The sequence below is a fragment of the Schistosoma mansoni genome, chromosome W (genome assembly GCF_000237925.1).
Source record: "Schistosoma mansoni strain Puerto Rico chromosome W, complete genome".
NCBI lineage: Eukaryota > Metazoa > Platyhelminthes > Trematoda > Strigeidida > Schistosomatidae > Schistosoma > Schistosoma mansoni.
Window position 1 is genome coordinate 34545346 of NC_031502.1, and position 6683 is coordinate 34552028.

The 6683-nt window shown below is 35.3% G+C and overlaps 1 non-coding gene across 1 annotated transcript; it reads left to right on the top strand.

Moving 5' to 3' along the window:
* Positions 1-4559: 4559 nt before the first annotated feature.
* Positions 4560-4631, top strand: Smp_tRNA_01873_Pseudo_TTG.1.1. The gene has a single exon. It is a non-coding gene (tRNA).
* The last annotated feature ends 2052 nt before the right edge of the window (positions 4632-6683 follow it).

Genomic DNA, 6683 nt, shown 5'->3' on the forward strand with positions numbered 1-6683 from the left:
TTTTTTGACTGCTTAAGCTTCTCTTGTTTCTAGTGTATATTGAATATTGTTCACTGAATGAAGCAAGCCCTTCCATTTTCACAGAAAGCAAGGAACATGATAACTTGTGGTATGTTCATACAGTAGATACAGATCTACCATACATGTGCTAGATTCATCAAACTTGTTATTTGCGAATATGAAAAAGCAATCATTTATGAGTGTGATATCTTTACCATTGAGACAACGAATATAATTGTGAGGAGAATAATATTTTGTTCATGTCCGAAAAGTGGTTTCGTTCTCCATTTCAGCCGATATTATTCTTATGCTTCCAGTGATTATTGATCATATATCATTCAATTAACAGGCTAATACTATTGAGCTTCAATTGTAGTGATGTAGTGAGTTCTAAATGTAATGAATAAATGCAAAATATTCCGTTATCAGAACTAAGAGATCTAGTGTTATATTCATCGAACTGCGTTCAAGTCTTTCTAACTAATGTTTATTTTGAGCATACATATCTTTGAGCTGTTCCTTTGCTCTTTAATAAGCCATTTGACCCTTAAAACTTTAGTTGGTGTTCTTAACAAAAATGTTTGTGAAATGAAAACAAATTTGCTGAGAAGAATTGGCGATTGTTAGATATGACAAGCATCGCTATTGTTTTATATGATGTTATCAGTCCCAGAAATGTATATTTCGCGTCCCTCGTAACATGAATCCAATATGATTTTACATTCTTTGTGGTCGAATTAAGACAATTCATTTTTCTAACTAGATTCCCTTATATCTATCATGTTGCTTTTTTCAAGTTTTGTATATGGTTTGCATGTTGTGAATAAATATAAGTAATATATCCATATAAATTAAAGTGTTTTTCTTATTTCATCATTTGTTGATTTCAAACATGTCTGAAATTTAGTGATATTTGACTTCGAATTATTGTTTTATATTCAAGAGGTCACTCGTATTGGAACTTTAAAATCTACATGATAAAGAGTTTTATGGTAATTTTCCGATTGTTCAAGTAGTGCTTGCTTATGATAGATAACTTATTTTACTCAGAAGATTTCCTGTCTTAGAAAACGGACTGAATATCGTACATTTCAGAATTTAATTCCACTTGAAAACCTGAACTCGATAGTCTGGTTAATATAAATCGATTTGGTTAACTTTAATGTTTTTCCGCCCTATCTGGTTGATGTCTATGGGGTAGCAAATCCATGAGAGTTCTAATCACACTGTTTTGATAGTGTTGAGGGGGTGGATTTTTATATCTCCGGGTTGCTTGGTTTGTAAAATTGACTTTTAATGGTAATTCATTGTGCTTATGTTTTAAGTTACTGATTCTTTCAATACAATGGTTGTGATATGTCAAATTTGTCCGACTTTAGAGATTTTGTAAAAGTACAGAGCTCACCCTTGTCTCATATTGCATCATACATTGGCATATATATATATATATATCCTGACCGTTGATGCTAACTTGACGTGCTGGTCATGATGAACCAGTCAAGCTATAGTACCTGGAACATTCGTTCCCCAAGGTCCTATCATGCCAAACAGGTCTGTTGAAGAGCGGTAAGACGAAAAGCAGCAAACCCAAGGTCCGAGGGCGAAGTTGTACTGTTGATTGTACAGAGGTGTGGCGATAGTAAGGTGTTTCCTTCAGACAACCAGCATAACAGCGACACTGCTTTCCCACAAGGAAGAGTGGTGTTAGGAAAGGTCTACCCTAAAAATGCATACCTCATCTTATCTTATGGATTTCCGTTTCCGGTGGTAAGGTCTCAACAATTACGGAATTAAATCGAAACATACTGACAGAAAGGTTGTGTGTGGTTGGCCTCAAGCAGTTGTCCCTTGGGCACTTCGGTCACACTCTCAGGTCACTAAGACCACCTCTAACCCAGTTTCCTTTTCAGGTTCCACTAAATGAAGCGTTCCACAATGTGGGTAACCGGGAAGTGATGACCGCCCTCATATGTCTAACAGCACTGAAGATCACTGTATTCATAATCAGTTTTCCTCTTCAATTCCTATTATTCCTCCAACCTCGACTTTCAACCCTAAACTTTCTCGTTTGACTTCCTCCTCAAGTGTCACTATGGCCAACGATTCTAGTGCTGTCTCAATTCTACTGAAATCTCGCTGCAAACTACATATTGAAGCCTTCGACGTACATACTTTGTATCGAATCGGCCAGCAGGTAGGTCTCCTTGGCTGAGGCGCTAGAATCTCTTACCATTGGCGTGTGCTGTGTGTCTCACTGACTACCGTTCGGATGAAGTGAAGGAAGACTTTTAGAGAAAGCATTCTGAACTTCTTCGAAAATCTAAACACCCAAACGTGGTACTCGTGGTAGGTGACTGTTCGGCTAAACGGGTCCGTAAGAACTTGGAAGGATAGTTACACACGTCGTTGCCTTTTTGTCGTTCCTGTCTTCGCTCCCACTGATTGCATCCCGGATAAAGTGAAAGATGACTTTTACAGAAAGCATTCTGAACTTTTGCGAAAATACATACACTCAGACATAGTACTTGTGGCAGGTGACTTTAATTCCCAAGTAGGTAGATTAAACCAAAGAGAAAGACATTTAGGTGGATATTTTAGTAGTCCGGCCCAGTGAACAGGCAATAGTGGTCGTCTGCTGTTGCCCAAACTGTCGTTTGTTTCTGATAAGCACTAACTTTAAGCATAAGGAGAGATATCGTCTAACATGACGACTCACTGCACCAAACCAACTGTGGGCTGAGGTCGACCATATTGCCATCAGTCATCGTTGGAGAGGCTCAATAGAAGACTGCTGCTCGTTCTGGAATACATGTTTAGACTGTGATCATACTCTAATACGAGTACGTATTTGCTTGCCCCTCACTGGACACAGAAAAGCCACATTAAGGAAAGCTATTAGAGTTGAACTCAGTGAAGAAAAAGCCGATGGTAAATTTCAGGAACAACTGAAGTCACACTTAGGTAATTTCGAAGACGAGGCTGGTCGAGCTGTTGCTTGGAAAGATATATGATTAGCTGTGGAAACAACAGCGACATTTATTAGTGATTTGGACCAAAGAGTTATGAAAAATCAGTGGATTTGAGACATCTAATGTGCTGACAGACTCTCGTAAGCTCATCCTATCAGGCTTTGAACACGCTGAAGAGCGAAAACAAATCAGATTTCTGTTGACCAGTAGTCTACGGAACGATCGTCAGTGGTGGTGGACAACGAATAGAAAAGGCAGTGATTGTAAGTAACACAAGACAGCTTTTCGGACTAATAAAAGAAACGTGAGTTAAGAAGTCAAGTGTGAAACAATTTCGTAGAGGGATGATACTCTTATCCAGCTTGCTTCAGACCTGGTCGTGGCTGTATCGACCACATACCATTCGTCAGATCTTAGAACACAGGTATGTTTATCGACGTCGGACAATGGTGGTCTTTGTTGATTTAAAAGCAGCATTTGGCTCTGTAGACTGAGTGGTTCTGTGGTAGTGTCTGTCATTAAAAGGTGTACCTGAGAAGTACATAAACCTTGTGAAGGCTCTTTACTGGAACACTCAGTCGAGTAAGAGCTTATGGCGAACTGTCATCTGATTTTGCAACCTCAAGTGGTGTCCGATAAGATTGTCTTCTATCTCCATCTCTGTTTAATTCCATCACAGACCTACTACTGGAAATAATGTTCTCATCGTTTGAAATTTCTGGTATTGATCTCTTACCAAGAGGTTCATTTGTTGACCTAGAATATGTAGATGACATAGTTCTTTTTGGTAAAGATGCTGGTATATATAATTAGCTTCGATTCTTATCCATCAGATGTATTTAATCCAGTTTGTTAATATTTTGGACTGAATTTTGATCAGTCTTAGTTGATATATGTCGATTCTCTTGAGATTGCCTCGATGTCATTATCACACGTTTTTTTTGTAAGAGATAGAATGTGGTTTGCAGTGAGATATAGGATCCACTTTTCGTTCTATTTGGGACTTGTTTACTGGATATACCTAGGTCTCAGTTAAATCGGGGGAATCCGTACAGGATGTATAAATTCTAACTTGGATTGATCTATTCCAGCTTAAATGTTTGAAGTATAGTTGTAGGATTTTTTTTGCTCATATGTGGTTTATGGGGTTTTAGTATACAAATCTAAACTAACGACGACTTAAAATTTTTTTAGACAGTATCGGATAACATTAATAACCATGGTATTAAGTGTAACTTATAGCTTATTATATGAACTTATACGTGATCAGTTCGTTGCACTTCTGTGGTGTTATAATAATAAGATGCTATGAATCGAGGTTGCTCAATAAAATTATTTACTACTATTTCTTATGTTTTGGAATATAAATATATATATGTTTAACATCATTTTAATTCCGTTATAAAACAAAATAAATTTCAACTAAGTTCGGATATTTCTGAACAATATACAAAGATATTACTATTTAGTTAGTATTGTTTGTTTGGATCTTCTCATTGATGTTTTTAGGACTGCAACTGGTCAGTCTCTAATTGGCATACTGTGCGTATTGCCTCGATATAGCCTAAATTCACAAGCATGGTAAGCATGGACTCAGTGGCCGAGTGGATAACGCAATGGCGTTTGAAGCGAAAGGTACTGGGTACGAGTCCCAGAGGGAACATCAACTCTGAGATGCAGGTACATCCAGCTGACGAGTCCCAAATAGGACGAAACGCGCGTCCTGGATTCCATTGCTAGCCACTATCCATATTTGCTTACCATTACTATTTAGGTTTTGGTGTGATATCAAATAAAAAGTTATTGATTTTTGAATTTTGTGCCAAAATCGAAGGTTTTGTATTGTTCCTTTTATTATACTTTTCTCGATATTTAGAAAATGTGTAGTATGAATCATTATTCAAACTACTAGAATGATTTAAATTTCTAATTAATCTAAGTAAGATACCTTACTAGAAACAAATAATCATTCAGCCAACATTCATATGGAAAAAATATCCTTAGCAGATAGATATTTTAAAATATATAGTGGAAGTTTTTATTGAGTGAATACTTGTTTTAACGATTAAAAAAAATTCAGTCTTTATTTATAATTATTCTTAGTTCACTAGTTTGCCCTAGTTTATTATTACTATTATTTTTATTACTGCTATCACTATTGATTGTATCACGAAATTAACAGTTATTAAGTGTTTCTAAGAGTTAATACGTTAAACCTGACTTTTTTTTGTGAAAATTAGTAAAATAATTAACAGTTGATATAACACTGGTTGTTGTAGGAGAAGAAAGCTAGAAGCGATCAAATAACAAAATAACACTAACCTATAAAGTATTCTTCCAGGATGTTCAGACTAACAGATTTATTCATGTTGATGTCTGTATTATAATCTTTATCTTTGGTTGAAAACATTGTGTGAAATTATCTATAATCAGTTACAATAGCTTTGTTGCATTCATTCTAACCTTCCTCTAAATGTTGAGCTTATATTTATCCCATACTTCTCAACTTTCATTCGTGTTTGTTCTTTTAAGCTATGCTTCTTACATTGAGTTTGGTACTGTAATTGATATAACTTTCCTGTCATCTTGCCTACATCCTTCGTTTCTGTTGTTTCAACGTTAGGTTTGACTTGGATCGATACATATTTGTATTAGACCCTTCATTCTCTATAACTGACTACGTGATATGTAATATATCTGTCATTTATATTTGGTAAAGGTGTAATTATTCTAATTGGCGTGAATTTGTTTGTCTAAGTGTTTTTGTGGAAATCTTTAGTATAGTTTAAAGAAAGATAATTCTCATTGTAAATCGACTTTAACTGAAGAGTTATTAATATCATAACTGGACAACGACTGATATAGTTCGATGCAAGAAAGAAGACAAAGACTATAAATATGGGCTTGTTAGGCCCCCGGAACAGATCAAAACCGATGTTTGAATACACTGGGCTTTACTCATATCGATCAATATTCTACATTTCTATAGATTGAACTGGGGTAGTTGTTAGCGCGATATAGGCTGGATTAAAGTACTTGCATGATTGTGCTGGGGCACGCTGATTGATCATTTCTTAACCAATCAACGCTTAGAGAAGACTCCAGAATCTTCTTATGTAAAAATCACAAAAATACTAACGAATTTCTTATTGTGATTCCTACTTCCATTCAACTTTATTATTTGGAATATAATTACATTCCTGTTTAACAATGCTCTGATTTGGGTACTTGTCGAGTGAATTAATGTCCAAGAATGTTAAGCAACAAGATTAGCCTGGTCGTAATCAGAGAAATTATTGCAGTAGTATTATACATCACTTGATCAATGACCTGTTGTATGAACACAATTCACTATATTATAAAATTAAACTACAGTAACTAACAAATGTAACTAAATCATTGATTTCTTCTTTATAACAATTAAAGTTTATGGAACAATACATAGTTTATAATGGATGGATTATGCCTAGCAGTGAAATTCAGGACTCACGTTTCGTCCTATTTTGGGACACGTCAGCTGTAAGATAATTCGAATAATATATACCTGTTTCAGATTGCTTTTTATTCAGAATAATTTAATGTTCTGTATAAAGTTCTTAATGTATGGCATTTTGAATGACTGTTTAGAATTTGTCATTTTTTAAATTATGCTTTTACACTAATGTTGTACTATTATTCTTTTGAAATTCAACATAACAATAATTTTAGGCAACC